Source organism: Lepisma saccharinum, chromosome 29 (assembly GCF_977018435.1).
Source record: "Lepisma saccharinum chromosome 29, izLepSacc3.1, whole genome shotgun sequence".
In the NCBI taxonomy this organism is placed as follows: Eukaryota; Metazoa; Arthropoda; class Insecta; order Zygentoma; family Lepismatidae; genus Lepisma; species Lepisma saccharinum.
The window spans coordinates 27,452,432-27,473,836 of record NC_139257.1 but is presented as its reverse complement, the minus strand read 5'-3'; the positions used below and the strand labels follow the sequence as shown (position 1 = coordinate 27,473,836).

The following is a 21,405-nucleotide window of genomic DNA, read 5'->3' as shown; positions in this document are numbered from 1 at the left end:
GAATGTTAAGAGATAACGAAAATTATAAGAACAGTGTTGCCAACCTCTAAACAAAAAAATGACAAGCTATTTAAAAATGCGCACTTTATGAAACACCCTATATTATGAGGGGTAATGCATCCACTGTCTAGCTGGGAGATGGAAACCTCTGTTTAAGAAGGACGGGCAGATCAAGTATCGTGTTCAATAAAGCTTTAAAAAACGTTACTTTCAGTATACAAGCTATCGTAATTAAATACTTCATGTGGATTACCACATGATTTGGGGGAACGCATGACTATATTTGGAGGGATTGCACCATTGGCCTGGGCGGGATGTGGACCCCTGCGTTCCATTGTGTTAAGTGGTGCAGTTGTTTTGTTACAGGCTGTATATAAGAAAGCTATCGTCCGTACATAGCAATACCGTGGACGCCATTTGTTGAGGTTGTGTGATCAGCACCACTTCAGCTAAGGGGATATTTCCCCATGTACGTTGAAGGGGCAAATAGGCAGAAGGACCCAACAATTTCACTTCATTCATTCATTCACTCAATATTTTTCAATGTCGCTATTGTCAGTCCGTATACGCTGAGATTTTTGGCGCAACAACCCTTGCTGTCACTTTAGGACATTGCAGTGAATTGAATAATCCATCGTTACACGCGGAAGTGAGAAAACTGGGATAGTCGGTCCTTTGCACTTAACTCATTGCGCTCTCCAGGTCACATGATACGAAGTTCAGCGTCTCTCTCTCTATCCCTGGATTCGTTAAACTTTCAGGACCTGACGTCCTGCGTTGCAAGTGATGGGCGAGCAGTTAAAATTTCAGTAGTTTCCGCCCGTCCGTGTTGCTTGAATGGTCTGTTGAATGGGGAGACCCGTTTCTGTTCTCAAACTGTGCGTTGCCAAGAGATACGTCACAAGATAAGGTAATTCTCATATATTCAACCTTTCTGCGTGTTCGATCCATGGTTTCTACTGCGACAGTTCTTTAATTCAAACGCATTTTGTAATTATACCGGGTGAGCATAAAGTTTTTACCTGATTTCAAACATTACACAAAAAAGTGTACTAGGTAGACCTGTGTTTTTACGGAAATGGCATTAAAACTCCAAAAGTTTTATTATGTTAGCGGAGACATGTGCTTTCGAAATGTTCTCCAAAAGCATAAGCTTGTTCTTTTATTCATAAACTTCAACTTTTGCGGCATTTGTTGCACGGAGAATGTCGAAACGACTCACACTGAGTTTTATTCATTTGTCGACCTGGAGTGGTTGGCACCGCGCTACGACGCCAGGAGCCCTAGGTTCGAATCCCGTCTTTGGAATGGTTTGTGAGTGTCCCTTCACAAATTCCATCAGCTCATGACTCATTCGCATCTTCGCGATTACCCAAAAGTGGCAGAAAAGCGAAGTAACATAAACCAAATCAAACCCAAGTTTCCTTTTCATCGGCACTGTGTTGACCTTGAAACAGCATTGAAATCTGTGATAACATTTCGATTAACCCTGTGTTTACTGTCACTTTTCTACCACTTTTGGTTAACTGCGACAATGGGAATGAATAATGCCTAAATTTAATTCATGAAACTACACCTCCCAAGAAATGGTCGAACCTAGAACCTTTGTAAATCAACGCCTCATGTCACTTGGCCACAGCAGCGGCTGCATCTATTTCGCCAATTCATCATTCATAGTCTCGATTAATCTAGGAATCGTAGATAAGCGACAGTCTGTCTGACTTTTCTTTTTAGCCCACTTTACACACCGTAGGCTAATTGGTACTGGACCTACAGCTCAAGAGTGGGATCCTAACTACTATCTGCCTCCACCAGGTATCAAACCCGGAACCCCTTGATTACACTATGAAACTATACCGTCGGGAAAGCACGTGAGAAAACAAAATGTGGTTGTATTTTATCGGAACTTACATGCTTTTATTATTTGAAATTATATGTTAAAAACAATTTGCAAAATTAATTAGTGATAAAAATAATTTGTATTTCGCTTGTGCATAATTTTTAATTATTCTTCCTTTTATTTTCTTGCAGGTGAGTATGAATGCAATTGTGAAATGCTGTTCTTTGCGACACTCATGTGGTGAGTTTCCATATGCATATTGCTGTTATATGTCATAACTGCTGATGTAGTGTCATGCTAGTGTTTCTCACTGTCAGCACGGTGTCGTGTTTGCTGTTTCAAGTTGCCATGAAATGCAGACATGTGTATCTCTGTCCTTGTATGCTTTCAAGGGTCCATTTTTTTGCAAATTATTGTTGTGTGTGTGCAGAACTCCTTGCCATTGATAGTTGAAACAGAATGAGAAATGTAATTGTGATAATGGACGTGAAATGTAATGATGAAAGAACGGAAATATACAGGGTGACCCCAATTAAATTGCCCTAATCAGAGCCGCCTGGAACCCGTTCCAAGCAACGATTTGGGCTGAAACTTGCTTCGAGGCTATGGAGACCACGGGGAAGCGAATGCTGATGGAAAAAATGTAGTTCAAATATTCAACACCAGGTGGAAATTTGGCGCTGAAATTTGATGCACAGTGAACAACGTCCTGCTGACGAATCACTGATCACGCTGCCTTTCGCTTCCAAACGGCGCGCATATTGAACTCTGCTGTACTGACATAAACTAGAAATAAAGGTTTACATGTCCGACTTCTGGTTGTTTTCTGGCGCCACATTTCCACCTGGTGTAGAAAATTTGAACTTTTTTATCAGCCTTCGCTTCCCCATGGTCTGTATAGCTTCTATACCAAGTTACATCGCAATCCGATGCTTCGAACGGGTTACAGAGAACGAGAACTTTAATTATGACCGCCCTGTACTTGCAGTTCTTATTACTCAGAAATTGCGCATTTCTGGTCCCATGTTGGTATGAGCCTTTTTCCCCTTTTCTACGAACGAGACATTGTCCCGTATTTTTGTTACACCCTGTATCCTATATTTTGAGACGAGAGCGAGAGAAGTTTCAAAGGGAGTCGGTCAGTACTACTAACAGAAATTAGTGCTATGCACTCGAAATTACGTAATGCGTGAAGAGTAATATTATAAGTTTAATAGATAAGATAATAAGTACCAGAAGAGTTTATATGATAATGAGGTTATAATGGAAACATTTTCATCTGAGATGAAGATCTGAGTAAGTCTGAGATTTTATTATTAATTCGTTGTTTCTGGGTCAACTTATTTAATTACTCACCTTGAGTAATTTGGACTTTTAATGACTGTACTTGCTGTTTTAAATACCAACGCTTCAGAGACTCATTTTGCCTCCATCTTCAGGATAGTGTATTGTGGCCATATGTTGCTAGTCCCCGAACATAGGATGTGTTTGAGGAAAACTGTCATCATGATCCGCAATGCCTGGGACGATTACACTGGTCGACAGTCTGAAAAACAATTTCGGATGTTTTGAAACCAATAGCCTAAGTTTCATTATTCTTCACAATCAAAATTATCATATTCGCCATTACATTTATTGCATTACGCAAAGAAAATGCTGGACGCGGAAACGACATCCATTTTCTTTCCACCAGGTCGGGATTTTTTCCCACATCACCAAGTTCAATCAACCAACCATATTTTAACATTGAGTTTTGGACATTTTGTGAAGAAATTTTTTATAAGGGATTTCGTAAATAAAACTGACTTACCCGAAGTCCGTACATGTGTCACGTGAGGGTGGAAGGTGGATGTTTAGAATTCTGTATTCGTTTATAGGCCAAAATTGGAGTATTTGTAATGCAGAAATACCACCATATAAACAGTACCATCTATTGGGAAAATAATGGAACTACACATTTTATTGTGAAAATATTGCTGTTTGTTGAAAAAAACATGGTGGGTAAAAATGTGATTTCATTTTTGGAAACAGCGTGCTGAAATTATTCAGAGACAGTAGTCATCTTCGAGACATCGAGAACCGTTTCGACCAGTGTTATTTAGCGGTGACCGAGGACCCACCCTGTCTATTCTTTGTACACTGTGAGAATAAAGTCAATATAGACAGTGCATGTCGCTGCTGCGAAATTTGGAATTGTAGGAATCTTGGGCTAGGAATGTACCCGTTGGACTAAACTGCTCGTGGTAATCAAACCGTTTAAATAGACGGCAAACAAATGATTGCCCACCACTACCAGCCTCACACCGTGGCGGAGTTGTTAGCACAACGTGCTTCCGTTTCCGGTTCTGATTCCGGCCAAGTGCGTGGGTGTTCTTTGTAAGTCTCATCATATCATCACTCGTCTTCATCTTGGCCAAAAGTGGCAGAAATGCGAAGTAAAATAAAACCAAATCAATCAATCAAGCCAATATGTGCATAAACTTGGATATCTCGGAATAAGTAAAGCTATAAACGTGCAATCTGGTGTAGCAAAAGATCTATGAATTATCAACTTAATTCTCCAAAATTTTCCCAAATTGGTCCGTTCATGTCAACAATTACCCCGAAGGTACTACAGACAAGGGTTGTGTAAGGTCCAGGAATTTTAAATAAATTCAATTCCGTTCCAGGTGAGAAAATCAGCAAGCGTAAATGGGTTGTGGACCGTAAAGAAACTTTTATCTGTAAATTATTTCAACTCTGTCCAAGAACCTTTTTTCCCGACCAGTTATAATACGGTCCAGAAACTTTTTCCGGAATGAATTCGAATACGGTCCAGGAACCTTTTTTTTCCTATCAATTTAAATATTGTCCAGGAACCTTTTTCCAAAACATTTTAATACGGTCCAGAAACTTTTCCCGGATGAATTTAAATGCAGTCCAGGAACATTTTTCCGGATCAATTTAAATGCAGTCCAGGATTTTTTTTCCCCCAGGTCAATTTAAATACGGTTCAAGTTCCGCATTGAAATGAGACAATACGCAACTTGGAACGAATTTAAATTGTGCGAGAGAAAAGGTTTCAGTCCTGTTACGGAACCCATTAGAATTTATGCGTTCCTGGAGCTTTTACAACACTCCTAAAAACACAATGATGGAAATTTGCGAACTGAAAATAATATCTGACGGTTGCAAATTTCTCTGTTCATCTGTCCGTCTGTCCTGTCAACAGAAATTGCAAAATTGACAAGAACTGTGGACATTAACAGTTTGGCTGAAAAGTTCGTAGGCTGACTCATAGATGGCGTTACTAGAATTAAATCCATGTGATTTTTACTTAGTACTAACCTTCAAAAGATACGTGTATAAATTTCACAGCTGCCGGATAATTAGTTCGTGAGATATAGCATTGTGAGTGAAGCAGCTTTTGTCATTGTGAAAAAATGGATAAAAAAGAATTTCGTGTGTTAATAAAACATTGCTTTTTGGCGAAAAAAAATAGTGTTGAAGCCAAGGCTTGGCTTGATAAACATTATTCGGACTCTGCACCAGGAAAATCAACCGTTGAGAAGTGGTTTGCTAAATTTAAATGAGGCGAAATGAGCATCGAAGACGATGCACGCAGTGGACGCCCCAAAGAGGCTGTTACCGACGAAAACATCAAAAAAGTCCACAAAATAATTTTAAATGATCGTAAAGTGAAGTTGATCGAGATAGCTGAGACTTTAAAAATATCAAAGGAACGTGTTGGACATATTGTGCATGAATATCTGAACATGCGAAAGCTGTGTGCAAAATGGGTGCCGCGCGTGCTCACAATCGATCAAAAGCTACAACGTTTTGATGATTCGGAGCAATGTTTAGCGATATTCAACCGTAATAAAATTGCTTCCCCATCCACCATATTCTCCAGATCTGGCCCCCAGTGACTTTTTTCTGTTTGCAGACCTTAAAAGAATGCTCGCTGGAAATAAATTTAGCACTGATGAAGAGGTAATCGCCGAAACTGAGGCCTATTTTGAGGCTAAAGAGAAATCGTACTATAAAAATGGCATCGAAAAATTGTATGACCGCTATAATCGTTGTATCGCCCTCGAAGGCAACTATATTGAATAATAAAATCGAATTTTGTCAAAAAAATATTTTTTACTATGTTAGCCTACGAACTTTTCAGCCCAACTGTTATATGCAGTCCATCTATATCAAATAAAAGTAGGAATGATATATTTCGAGCAACGTAAAGGGGAAGCTTTTATTAATGAAATCGCTTCCCTTGGGAATCTGAGTGCTGCTATTGTTGAAATTGACCGTCATGAAATTTTAATCATGATGAGCCTCCACCCCATTTACATGTTGCGTTGCCTGTTGATACAGCTAATCAATACGGACAAAACACCTCCCCCCCGTTCCGGTGTCTCCCCCACTTTGAAGTACAGTGTACCTTCGGTTTCCCTGCCTCTGCCACGAGAGAGCTCTTGTGGATGTGAAAAGTAGCGACCGTGAATTGCTTACTGTAGCGTTGTGTAAAGTTTCCTTGGTTTTACAAGTTAGAGAGCTTCGTCTACTGCGTAACTCTTGATCAGAAAACAGATGGTCATTTGGTTAGCTCTTGAACCAACTGACGAGTGAGGCTTGTTTACATGTAATAAGGGTAATGTCGTCCCTCTGTAAGAACGGAGTCCCGGTGTCGATACCCTGTGCAGACACATAGAGGTTCGGATTCCACTTTAAACTGTAGATCCAGTCCAGATTAGCCTACCTGTGCATAAAGTGCACTTAAAATAAGAATTACAACATTAAACAGCGTGAAGGTAATCAGTTTTCGCTGAATTTCCCACCCACAAGCCAATAATTCTCCTTGTCTTCACAATAATTCCCTCTCTTAACTACAGTAGGCTATAATTTTTTTAGCCATATTATTTACTGGAGTGATGTTAATCACATCATCACCACAATTGGCCGTGAATATGTGAGGTCTGTCTCCACCACCCTCACTCTTCCGGATATGCCTTGACAACACGTTGCACATTTATTTAGGCGTATACTGATTGATTTCGTTTTTCTGCCGCTTTTCTGCCGCTTTTCTGCCATCTTTGGCTAATCGCGGCGATGATGAGAGATGCAACTGATGAAGGGACACTCACAACGAACACCCATGCACAGGATTTCAACCCGGGATCCCTGGTATCATTAATAAATGTGACTGCCCCCAGAAAATATTCTTCCCCCTCATTCAGTTGTTTTTGTTTTCTCTACCGCCGTCACTGTTCACAAAACACCAATGAAACTAAATATTTGAAACCAATAGCCCAATGAGTTTATGTATTTTAATAAATACAATTGAAGAGAATAAGCTAGAAAAAAAATGTGTGTATAGTGTACACTAGTCTGCTGTATCGAGGCTTTTTTTTTTTTTTTTTTTTGCTCCGTCGTCTAATAGTTCGCACGGATGACGCTAGATGGCATACGGAATCGACTGTTTCTTCGCTCGAGCGAATAACGCTCGAACAGGCAAACGATCGGTACACGCTCGAAGCCTAGTAGTTCACGTACAACCATAATTTGTGTGTGGTAGTGGGCCTTCAAATAGCTTCGTGAAGTGTAAGACGCAGATAAATGGAAACTCAAGTGAACATAGTCATTCAGCTCAATGTTAAATTGTAATCTTGTCTATCGTACCAATACATAGCAATATATGAAAATGAATAGATTATTATGGGCTGAAACTACGAGCATGAATTTTACACACACACACACACACACACACACACACACATATATATATATATTTGTACGATTATTGTCCCATTGAAATTATATTTGATATTCTATATATTCGAGCGTATCACTCTCGAGCGTGGGAGATTCGATCGAGTTTGAGCGAGCGAAAGTAGTCCAACGCAGTACTCTAGTGTATACCAGAACACTTTTGCCTAGATTTCATCACGTTTTGAGAAGAATTTCTCTTGCCAAATTTACACACACCGCATGGACGTCCGCAGGATTTTTTCCAGGGAGGGGCAAGGAAGGTATTTTTTTCCAGGGGGGGCAAACAAGGCACATTTTCTCCAAAAATAGTGCTGTTCCCTAAAAAACATTGCTTAAATTTGAATTTATGGTGATCATGCAATAATTAACACATATTATTGTGGCTAAAATGAAATTATATGTGTGAAATACATAATTTTTGATTCACTTTCATTTTCCAGGGGGTGCCACGGCCCCCTTGCCCCCCTTTCGGACGTCCATGACACACTGTCTTACTTGAAAGAATTTTGACTCCTTATATTCGCCAAGTTAAGTCGAACAACATTGTGAAACCCTCCTGTTTTAAATTATTTTAGCCTCTTTTGTTATTTAGTCCCGAAAAGTTGGAAACACCTGAATTTTTATCTTTGTCCAGCCACCGTGATATTAGCAGCCCTGGAAATAATTTGCTCGTAGCTGACATGCATGTCATTGGAAACATTTCGTGCTGGCAGGACAGTTATATTTCCACCTCGGAATGACGTCATGCCGTGGCAGGATCTCATCAAGATTCGTAACGTAGCTACCCCCGAGAGTCCGGGTGTCGACACAACCAAATTTTATTATGTTGCGTGGTGCCTTTTTGCCCTAGTTTTGGATAGGCGTGTGTGTGTGGCAGGTGGCATGTCCCTTTTTCGGAAACGTGATGTGGGTAACCTAACAAAGCACAACGTGTCAATTTTACCTATTACTAGCTGATTAGTCTGCGTTGCCCAGTTATTTATTTATCCCAATATTCTATTAAAGTTGTCCTTGGGAGAAACATGGCGATCTTAAATCCACTCCGCATACTTAATAGACTGCCCCTGTGACTCGTTGATCGTGATGGAGAAAGCAACTTTCTCTCTCTCAAATGTCATCGTGAATGTCACCAATTAGCTTAGCGACTCCGAAAACTATGGATTCGACACCAATGTAGGTCATTTTTGACATTTTATTTTTCACCCCCTCTCACCCCCATGCCGATAGGTGATGAACTTTGAGTTGAACGGCATTCGTGGTGTCACTATTCATCTTAGCGACCCCGAAAACTATTGATTCCACACTAATATCGGTCGTTTTCGATTATTTTTACGTCACCCCTTCCCACCCCCACCCCTATGGGTGTCAAGTGTGTCTTACACCCACAGTATTTCTTTCCAGATTGTAAGTCATATGTGTACCAAGTTTGGTTGAAATTGCTCCAGGCGTTCGAGTTAACATACATACATATGTACGCAAATCCATCCATGTTTCCTATAGATTATTGCACAGTGGTGGCAAGGATGCGTTTCTGCGTGTTTATGTCTACCACCCCCCTCCAAATATCCTCTGTCACCTGATGTCCGTTGTCTCGTTGCTTCATGCGAAAGTATGTAGCAATTTAAGCCAAGTGTTGTTATTTTTATCCTATTATGAAGGTATTGTTGAGCCGCGTTGGGCTTGTCTGTAGGGCGTCTTGACTGCTACGCGGGAGATCCGGGTTCGATTCCCGGGCTGGGTGATATAAGGTCGGAATTTTCCGACCTTGTCCCTACATGAAGCGGCTCTGCAGTTCACTCAGCCTCAAATAAAGGAGTACCTGGGCGTAAAGGCGACAGAAGCGTGGTGTTGATCACATCACTTCCAGAATGACCGAGAACGAGTATGTGCCCTACCCCATCCCCTAAACGTACCTTCATAGCCAGTGGCGCAAGCTAGAACTGAAATCGAATCAAAGGGTGAAAGGGGTGCTTATATTGACGACCAAGGGCACCTGCAGGGCTCAAATAGGGGCAATTGCCCCCCTCGATTTAAAATTTTTATCCAAATAGAAATACATTTCGTAAAATTTTCTTGCTCGCAATCACTCATTTTCTCAGTGTTGTCAAGTTTAGAGTCGTAGCTAGTTGGCGGAGGGGATCGGCCCTGGGCTCTGAACGATCTAAATTTTGGATCATTCGGCGCCTAAGCCCGACAATAGGTTTTTAAGCCACAGTAAATAAATTTTCGAGCCCAGCTTCGCATCCCACCAAACTCCCTCGCATCCCACGCCCCGTAGGTTGAGAAACGATGATCTAAATTTAAAAAATGTGAAAGAGAGAATGCCATGGTGCCCCTTGAAATTATTTGCACCTATATTTACTCAATATTGTTTTCAGTTTGCAAACAATTGGATCTAAATGATTTCTTACTCTCGCAATATATGATTGTATTCTGTAATGCATTTTAAATTATCAGAGAGAGAGATGAAAGACTTCTCTTCATTGATTTTGTCTTACATGCATGAAAAATTGTTTGGAGGAAAAGGAGCGTGCACATTTGAGAGACAATTTATATAATTTTTGCTGTTTATTATGAGGTGGATGAATCGATTATGTAATGTATTTAAATAATATGCTGTATACATAGTGTTAAATAAACTTTGAATGCGTACACAATTTAGTGTTAGAAAGTTGCGTATATGTATTTTCTTATTTTACGTGGCTCCATGTTGCATATGTGCAACATATACTCTACATGAAAGTTATACATGTTACATGTAAAAAGAAGAATTATATTCGGAATGCACTAATCATGCATTTCCTGTCTTTCAAAAATACAGTTTTGTGTACTTGTTTTCCATTATTACTGTGAAATTGAAAGTTTTGAAAAAATATATTTTAAATAGTTTGTTCCAACACAAATGCTTCAGCACCGACCTCTACCTCTTTTTCGTGTTATTTACAATACTAACGTCTTGTTGTTGTTGTTATTATTATTATTGGTACGTTTATCCTGGTACTTGCCCCCCCCCCCCCGCAGACAAAAATTCGTGGTTGCGCATCTGTTCATAGCACGGAGAACTAACTTTACCTACCTTTATATTTTGTAGGTATTAAATAAACACATAAGCTACGAGGGTCATTCGGAAAGTAACCGCCGTTGTGGCGTGGCGCTAGTAGTAGTGGGCAGAGCGCAACCGTTGTTACGTCACGCAATCTTTGATTCAGTAAGCTTCCAACTGTGCTAGTGAGAGCATCGTAATGCCGCGCGTGTGCTGGTTATAACGTCACAAAATGTGTGCTGCCATCGAAAATCCCGCAAAATGCGATATACGCGGAGTGATAAGATTTCTTTGGGTAAAAATTCATGGAACGTGGTACGACAGTCACTTCTGAAGTTTACTGTAACACTTTGCAGAAACTGAGAAGAGGCATCCAGAAGAAACGTCGTGGTCTGCTGACATCTGGGGTTATGTTCGTGCATGACAACGCTCGCCCTCACACTGCTCGGCGAACACAAGACCTTTTGCGCCAATTCAAATGGGACGTTTTTGATCATCCCCCGTACATCCCGGACTTGGCTCCTTCTGATTTTCATCTGTTCACTCAACATGAAGAAGTGGCTTGGGGCACAGCACTTTGCTGACGATGAAGATCTTCAAAATGCTGTGACAGGTTGGTTTAATTCCCAGGCGGCCGAGTTTTATGCAGAAGGGATTGGTAAGTTAGTGAAACGCTATGATTAGTGCTTGAATTTACATTGCGACCATGTTGAAAGCTGTACCTCTCATATGTAAATTAAAAATTTGTTTTATCTATGCTTTTTTTTTTCATTCATACCCCAACCGGCGGTTCTTTTCCGAATGAGCCTCGTACAATGAAAGTGTTCTTTAATAGTACTTAATTTTTTATTGTATGTACGCATTTCTTGCATTGTAGAATTATTTCCCTTCTAGTCTAATGTTGTTACAAGCATAAAAACACAGTTTTTTAGTTGTGACGTTTCACAACACATGCCCCGTTCATCAGGCATTTATTTTTAGTTTGATTTCATTTAAAATTTAAAGAGAGCGTATGTTCCCCGTTTCTGTAGCGTTTCGTCCGAGTTGCAGTTCGTCCGAAAGCGAAATTCGTAGAATAATGCTACAGTACGTCCGCGACGCTTTAATGAGTTGCGTTTCGCCCGAGCCTGGCTGATGATGAGTCGCACCTTGACTAAGCGGTGGCACCGGAGGGCGCATGTGGAACCGCCACCGATTGAACTCAGTCGTGGGTAAACCACACCCCCCAGTGAAGGATTTGATTATGTATTTGAAGGAAGAAGCAGAACATTCAGATGCTAAGATTGTAAGAATTGAAGCTGAATTTAGAAGGGGTGAAAAGGAAGCAGAATTTTTAAGAGCCACTGAAGCAATCAGGAGACATTTAAGAAATGTCTCTTTCTTTATCCAAATGTATTAAAATACCTTGAGATTGTAGTTTATTATTAAGATGTTATCTATATTTATATCAACTAACTGACAAAGCGACAGCTGCTGAAATTGAAGTATATAAGTATATCAAGCATTTTGTGTAACACATTATAAATGGCAATGCGCAAGCTGCAATTTAATTTGAGACTACAGTTGTTCCGGCCAGAGAATGGACTAGGAAATTCTATTTTTATCTTTTCTGTCTGACGCGTTGCCAAATTTTTCGTTTCGAGTCGTTTTCGAAACAGGTGGCACCTTCAACAAGGTCAATCACAGCGGCGCCGCGGCGCAGCAAGGGAATGGGTCTCAGATTTCCTGCCTCTCCCTGAAATGCGTGCGAAGGGCGCTCGTTAACAGGAAGAGGTGTCGTGTACGACTGGACAAACATCAGGCGTGTAGCAACCGGTAGCAACACCGCTTTTCCCCCCTTGAACTGAAGGCGGAAAGTCTGGGTTTCCTCAAGTCCAGTCTTTAGCCGGGCGGACTTTTAAGCCTTACATTTTTATTAAATTTAAGGCCGAGTGCGGTAATTCCATGGAGCTGTTAAGCATTTTAAACATTCTAAAAATAACTTAAAATGTCCATGGATTATCCGTGCGGGTCCATGGCGCCAATTAAAGAGGGCACGCAGTCCTGGCTGCGCTAACAATGGACCTTATCGCACTGTAAACCTAAGCAATGAACAACAGGGTTTAAAGCTTCATTAAACTCTTATTAGGATGAGAGCCCTCGGACGAAACGCTACTCGGTCAGGTAACCGTAAGCTACCTGTTCCTGGAATTCGGACGAAACGTTACGTCACGTGTTCTCCTGTAACATGGTAATGTTTTTTTATTGGAGGAAGTTGGAAAGAAGGGGCGGAAACTTGGGGCTGGGTGGCAAAAATCCACCTCGCCCCGATGAAAACTTCGTCTTGAACCACGACCACCACTGGGTTCGTATTTCGCTATAAATTATATACCCTGTCCCAGATAACTGTGGAGCTAGGCTGCGCATAGCGTCAAGAGAAGCGAACGAAATCGAGTGGCCAGAGCGATGCAGTACCCGCTGTTGGGAAGGCTGGTAACTGCAGTCGCATTCCCCCTCCACGTAATCCCGTTCCTCTCACGGTTCATTGGTGGAACCGTCTTGCGTCACTACTTGCGCAGAAACATGTTTTCGTTTGCTTCCTCCAGAGTTAGGTGGGACAGAGTATAGGTCCGATTTTGATTAGTCTATACGAGCATAACATGAACTTATTTTACAAAAGTGATCAAGGAAATATTTGCGTTTTGTTGATAATGCAGATAATGCTATCAAGGGACTCTCGAATTGAAAACTCAGAAAGCCCCGGTTTTTAAATAAATGCTCTTGTGTGCTTATCAGATACGCGTTACTGCACCCAACTGCAACGTGGTGCATATGCGCGTCAGTGTATGCCTTATCAAGACCCAAGAACATGTGAGTCATGCCAGCCAACCCATTGTTGGCAGCGCCACGTGCACGTGCATCTGAATCAGGTGGACACGTCCAGCGGCGTGCCAAGGAGGGAACGGGATTCATGTAAGTATAATCCCCCCTTTTGTGGTCCAATAGCAAAATACAGGACTCGCATAAAGGTATAACTGGACACACTACTTGCCCCCTCCCTCCCAATATGTGAGATCTTTTTTTCTTTTGTGATGGGAAAGGGGGGGGGTCGAATATTAAGAAGAACCTATTGCAATCACTATTTTCTAGGTATTTCTATTAGGTTCCGCTGCAGGACAAAATGTTCCTGGACCATATTTAAATTGAACCGGGTGTAACAAACCTGAGAGTTTAAGATTTTATATTTGTAAGAACTTAAGATTTTTAAAATGTTTGTTACTTCAAATAATGTGCAAGTTGTCACACACAACTATAGTTAGATTGATACAGTTGTGTTTGGAACTTGTGTATATGTTTATAAATACGTCATAATCTGTTCGTGTTGACGTCAGTTTCTCATCTCAGCAGAGGAAGTGAACCCACCTGAATGTTTTTCACCTTAGGACAGACTCAGTTAGAAAACAGGTGAAGGTGAGAAATCAATAGAAACGTGGTAACGGTTAATGGAATGCCCGAATAGTGTAATTGGTAATTATTTTAGTTTCATTCTGGCTATACTCGGAAATAATAATTAAGTACCGCCCGACCCTGTGGCCGAGTGGTTAGCACATCGCGCTGCGACGCCAAGGGTCCCGGGTTCGAATCCCGGTCGGGCTTGGTTGTTTGTGAATGTCCATTCATCAATTTCATCATTTCATCACTCATCCCCATCTTCGCAAATTAGCCAAGAGGCACAAAACGCGAAGTAAAATAAACTAAATCAAATCAAATCAAAATAATTAAGTACAGAAACTTTCGTGTATTTACGTTTGTTTTGTCCAACGTTAATTCTATATGCAAGTGTGTTTAGTGATTGTGATGTGATTTAATATGCTATAGAATTGTTCCTCTTCAGGCAGAAACCTAAGCGAATCTGTACCTTGCTTTTAAGTCCACATACGATAGGAAATATAAGTGATTACAAAACTGCGTTTAACTTTGAATACTGTGTTGTGATTCTTTTCTACCCAACAAGCCCTGATGATTTGCAAAGATTCTCATGTTCCCGACTAAAGGAGTAGCGGACTAACTTTGCGACGACTGGTGTACAACCGGGGGGACGTTGCACGGGAGAAATGGTTCCTGGACCGAATTAAAAATCTTTAAACTTAAAAAGGTTCCTTACGGTCTAAAACCCATTTAAACTTGATGATTTTCTCTCCTGCACCAGAATAGAATTTATTTAAAATTCCTGGATCTAGAACGACCCTGGATTTACGTGCTACTGAGATAAGTTGTACAGTACACACACTTCTGATTATAATGGTTCCATTAAAAGTCAATGTGGTTGTTATCACCCACAAGTGTGTCTGACTGTACAGTCAGCTGCAAAGATAATACCAGGGAAGTTGTCCTCCAGCATGGTCACTCTTTTACCCAATGGGGGTAACAAATGTTATTTGTAATTTTGGCCTACTTTTAATGACGTCAACTTTTATTGATTTACCTTACTTTTTTTATCTTGGAATATAATTGTGTTCCCTAAGGATGTTGAAATTAGAAGAAAAATATGAGTATTGTTACAGCTATATGCTCTTAGCTATGTACAGAGCATTCCCTGACATTCGCTACGAGACTCGGCGGCAAGCGGCCCGGCATCAGCGCTTGTCTTTCCCGATGAACGGGTCCTCGACAGTCGCTTATATTAAACCTCGTATAAACGTTAAGAGTAACAGGGTCAGTTCTGAATGACAGTGGAAAGAAAAATGGGGAAATAAAGTATACAAAGGCAATCCGCACACCATCAGTGAGTTAAAAGAGAGTATTGTACGAAAAATCGGGAGAATTACAGTAGACGAACTTGCACGTATAAATGCCAAATTCCTTCGGAGATGCCAGGAATGTGTTGCAGCAGAGGGACATCATTTTCAACAGCTTCTGTAGTCAAGGTTAGTACACAATATGAAAACTGTAATTTTAATAGCCGACTCTAGCGACTGTCGCTGACCCGTTCACCGGGAAAGACCAGCGCTGATGCCGGGCAGCTTGCCGCACAGTCTCGTAGCGAATGTCAGGGAATGTTCTGTATTCTATTGTATGGTAAATTACAGTGAATAAAAATGTAACATTTCACGTTAAATACTCATGGGAGGTAAATAATGATTTACATTTAAAGTTTTTCTATTACATGACTATGCCATGCGCATAAAGTTAAGAATTGATTTTAAAAGGCGACCCCAGTGGCTGAGTTGTTAGCGCGCCGCGCTACGACGGCAGGGGTCCCGGGTCGAATCCCGGCCTGGGCATGGATTTTCTTTGTAAGTGTCCTTTTATCAATTTCATCATATCATCACTCATCCTTGAAGTGAAGAAGAAGAAGAAATGGAGTAGGATCACGGCTGTTATCGCTCCGTAAATTTAGTGAAATATTACAGTGTGTGCACGTTATTGAAATGAAATAATAGTGTGAAACAATGCAGTAAGTACTTAACTTTGTAACTAGATAAAAATATGGGAAGGAAATACGTTCTTTATGTACTTTATTAACTAATTTGTGGTCCTTGAAAATGTAAACAAACAGCATACAAGTCGATTAGTGCACCTATTTTTTATACAGCACGGTTGGAGCTTTGTGTCGGATTTCTCCAAATATGAGTACTTGCTCAGAATGTTTTAAACCTGTATCAAGACAGGATATATCATCCAAAATACAGTGCAGTGGTTGCTGCAATTGGTATCATATGAAATGTGTGCAGTTAAAGGAAAGTGATGTGGAATATATAAAATCTGAAAACAGGGAATGGCGGTGTACAAAATGTATGAAAGAACGACGCAGTAGTCTACTTCTTGAAAGTGCGGAGGAACCAGCTAAGGTAGGGAATCCATCCCTAACGGACGTCTATGAACTGTTACAAGCTCTTACAAATGAAGTTAAAAATTTGAAACAGCAGCAAGAAGAAACGGAACGTGAACTAGGAAAATCACTAAACCTTGCTCACGAGAAATTAGATGAAAACGCTGAACTAATAAAAAAACAGTCCGAGAGTATAGGTGCATGCTTAGGGCGGATAGAAGTGTTGGAAAGTGAGAATCTGTTATTAAAGAAACAATTGAAGGAGACACAGCTTCAAATAGACGATCTGGAACAGTATGGTAGGAGAAATACACTTGAAATATATGGTGTACCAGAAAACTTGAATGAAGATCCCTACGAAATTGTAAAAAAAGTAGGACAAGTACTAGATGTAAAGGTAGAAAATGAAATGATTGACATATGTCACAGAATGAAAAAACTTCCGCAACAGAAATCGGCAGGCATTATTGTGAAGTTTGTTAGACGTGTAGTTAGAGATAAGATAATTGAAAGACGTAAAGTTAAGAGAAATCTAAACTGTACACATCTGGGCTACACAAATAACGAAGCTGTATATATTAATCAAAGTCTCACTCCCCTCAGGAAGAAAATCTATGGCTATGCCAGGAAAGTTAAAAGAGAGAAAAACTACGCATATTTATGGGTTGATGGTTCAGGGTCTATAAAATTAAGAAAAAGAGAAGGTGATAGAGATATTTTTGTTCTGAAAACAATTGAAGATGTTGATAAGTTAGCATAATTTGAAATGGCTTCACAAAAGGATGTATATGTAATAATTGATGACATAGATAATTTGAAGCAATAAATGGCTTCGTCTGATATTATGGTTTACTATCAAAATGTGAGGGGTCTCAATACAAAAACTTATGAATTTTATGTAAATAATATAGTAAGTAGATATGATATTATTGTCTTAACAGAAACATGGTTACATGATGGGGTCCTAAGCAGTGAATTATTTCATGATAATTATAGGGTCTTTCGTCATGATAAAACTGGTAATCATAAAGGAGGTGGTGTTCTTATTGCAGTTAAAAATAAAATACCTTCAGATGTTGTTGAACTAAAAAGTAATCTTGATATGTTATGTATTAAAGTCTCTATATGTAACCAATTGTATTATATAATCGGGATCTATATCTCTCCTGCTTCCAAAATTGATATCTATAAATCATTTTACAATTTGTTTGAATGCAAAGAAGAGTTACAAAATAATCTATTTATAATTGGAGACTTTAATTTACCGTTGATATCTGATTGTTCATACAATTTACAAGAAGGTGGGCCCTGTTATAAATTGTTGCAAAACTTTTTAAGTTTTTATGATTTACATTCAATAAACAATGTTAAGAATGGCAATAACAGAACCTTAGATCTTATACTTACTAATGTGTATAGTAACATTACAGTATCTAGAGATGAATATCCTCTTGTTAAGGAGGATTTACATCATCCTGCATTAATTATAAATGTGTCTATGGAAATAAAGTTCAAGAGTATTAAAAATAATATCACTCTCAAAAGGAACTTTTGTAAAGCAAACTTTATGCGCATGTACGAATTATTACGAGGTATAGACTGGGCATATTTATACAAAATAGGTAATGTAGAAGAGGCCATAACGTATTTTTATAATGTAATTAATAAGATATTTGATGAAACTGTTCCATATAAGAAAACTAATATGCACAGCAAATATCCACGATGGTTTACCGTAGAAATTATTAATAAATTAAAACTAAAAGAATATCATAGAAAACGAAAGAAAGATAGTGTAAATAGCGAGGTAGAATATAAAAAGCTTAGAAAAATAACTAAAATATTGATAGATAAAGCTTACAAAATCTACATCAAAGAAATAGAACAAAATATACAAAAAGATACCAAAGGATTCTGGGAATTTGTGCAAAGTAAAAGGGGCAAGAGAACCAATTATAATCCTACAATGGTCTTTGGAAATAAATTACTTGAAACGAGTCAACATATTGTTAATGGCTTTGCGTCCTATTTTAAATCAGTGTATGTAGATAGTACTGGTGTTTATAATCCATCAGAATATTCTGAAACGGTAGTCCCTTACGAACTATCAATTAGGACAATAACATCTAAAGAATATTTTCAAGCCATAAAAAAATTGAAACCAAAAAAATCAACTGGGCCGGATGGAATCCCTCCTTACGTATTAAAAGCATGTGCAGAAATATTAGAAAAACCTTTGTGTTCAATATTCAATTTAATAATAAAAAATCAATACTTCCCTAATCTATGGAAATTAACGCAAGTCTGCCCCATTTTAAAAACAGGAGATTCTAGAAATATAGAAAATTATAGACCCATTGCAATCTTATGTGCACCAGCAAAAGTATTTGAACATATTATATATATGCGAATATTTAATCATGTAAAGAGTTTTATAAGTGAAAGTCAACATGGATTTTTTACTGGTAGATCGACAACAACGAATCTAATTAATTTTGTCCAATATGCACACAACATACTGCATGATCGTTCAAGTATGCATGTCATTTACACTGATTTCTCCAAAGCATTTGATAAAATTAATCATGATGTCTTGTTAAAAAAACTTTCAAGCTTTGGGTTGACACATAATTTTTTATCTCTTATTGGGTCGTATTTGAATCATAGGAAACAGTATGTAACATATAAAAATGCTAAGTCATACATATATACTGCACAGTCAGGGGTACCTCAAGGATCCAACTTAGGACCATTGTTTTTCATTCTTTTTATAAATGATTTACCGTTACATGTTAAACATTCATATTGTTTAATGTATGCTGATGATGTAAAGTTATATAAACAAATTAACGGGCCCCAGGATGTTATGAAACTACAAACAGATTTAAACAGCTTATTTGAGTATAGTGTTAAAAGTAATCTTGGACTCAATATCAAGAAATGCTGTTTTATGATAATATCAAATACAGAACATACCACACATTATGAGTACTTCATTAATCAGGAAAAACTGAAACAAGTGAAAAGTATTAAAGATCTGGGAGTAATAATTGATTGTAAACTAGAGTTTCATGAACATATATCTCATATAATAAATAATGCGTATAGATCTTTGGGTTTTCTAATAAGAAATTGTCTCAATTTTAGCAGTACTACTTCTATTAAGCTTCTGTATAGTGCCTTAGTTAGAAGCAAACTAGAATATACATCTATTGTTTGGTCGCCACTTTACAAAACCCACATAAAACAAATAGAACAAGTGCAAAAGAAGTTTTTGAGATACCTATATTACAAGAGGTACAACATGTCTGCATACGCAAACAGAGTTTCATATGTCCTTTTACTGAAGGAATTCTCATTTACGACACTCAGCAATAGAAGAGAATTAGGACAACAGATATTTCTTTATAAAATTATAACTGGATTGTTGGATAATAGAGAGTTTCTTCACCAAATATGTTTCAATGCTAGCACATGTAATTTAAGAAAAAGAAATTTATTGCTATATAATATCCCTAAAACTGAAAAGTACAAACAATCACCATTAATTAGAATGAGTAGTATGTATAATAGAATAACATCCACAAATCCAAATATTGACTTTAATCTTAACATTTTGAAATATAAAAATGCTATAAAAGCCACACTTAACACAGATACTTTCACAAATGGTTGATTATTTATTTTATTTATTAATTATTGTAGAATATGTTCTATATGTATCCCTATATCCACATAAATGTGTGTGTGTATATATATATAATGTAAATATATGTATGTAGATAAGCTTAAGGATATGTGCCCATTAATATGTGTATGTATTTATTTCATTGTTGTTTCTATCCTATTATGGTCATATTTATTCTGTACACCTCATGAGAAAGGTGATAATATTGGTTGTGGATATATGAATAATTTATGTGTGTTGTGTATATGTTTGTATGTGTGTATGTATATGTAGATGTGTATGTATATGTATATATATATATATGTGTGTGTGTGTGTGTGTGTGTGTGCGAGCACGTCATTACTCTACGTTATATAAGTGTACTTATGTTATAGTTAATAACTATGTAATATGTATGCATGTTATTTAATCTCATTTATATTCATGTTCACATTATTTATGTTATATTAATGCCTCTGTAATTGGAGATATCCTTTCTCTGTAGAAGGCAAATAAATAAATAAATAAATAAATAAATAAATAAATCCTTTTAGTCGCGATTAGCAAGTAGTGGCACAAAACGGCGCTATATTAATATTGGTTTTAAAAACTAAATTGATTTTCTTATATCGCTTAAAAGGAAGTTAGTTTTAACCAATTACCTATAGAAGGGTCCCTCGTCTCCAACGTTCTCTTTTCTATAGCCTTACGCACTTGCACAATAACCTGCGCCAACAAATATTGACATTTTCTTGTAAAACAGTTTCAGACTGTCGTTAGCAATCTTTTTTTTTTCATCCTTTGTTGCTGCTTCTGCTTCTCCTGCTGTTACACTTTAAGTATAAAATGGTGTTTCAGTACTGCACCTGAAACTTTAATTAAATAAATAGCCTAAATAAACAATCAGTATCGGGTGGTAAAATGTTAGTCTTTCCAAAGAATAATTGGAACACTCGAAAAAACGGAATACGAGAAATATTTTTTTTTCGATTTAACGCATTTTTTACTTTTGTTATTCTGTTGGAATACTAAATACCGTAACGAACTCTGTGGTTCGTGGGATCGAACCAAGAACCTTCGACCATTCAGGTGGGTTATGTAACTCGCTAATTATTCATCCTCTTCATTTGAGCACTCGCTCTTCATGGTAAGCCTAATGGTAATAAGTAGGGATGTGACGAAGCTGGAAATTTAGCGATGCCGATGTACTCACTGATATTTTTTGGAACCGATACCGATATTTAATCGATTCCGATACATAAGATTATTAAACAGAAATGGAATGTTATTTTCTG

At 38.3% G+C, this 21,405-nt stretch overlaps 1 protein-coding gene across 5 annotated transcripts in view; it reads left to right on the top strand.

Moving 5' to 3' along the window:
- The window catches only part of csw (protein tyrosine phosphatase non-receptor type corkscrew), a 360,418-nt gene that overhangs the window by 76,569 nt on the left and 262,444 nt on the right, over positions 1-21,405 (top strand). The gene's annotated exons all lie outside the window — the stretch shown is intronic.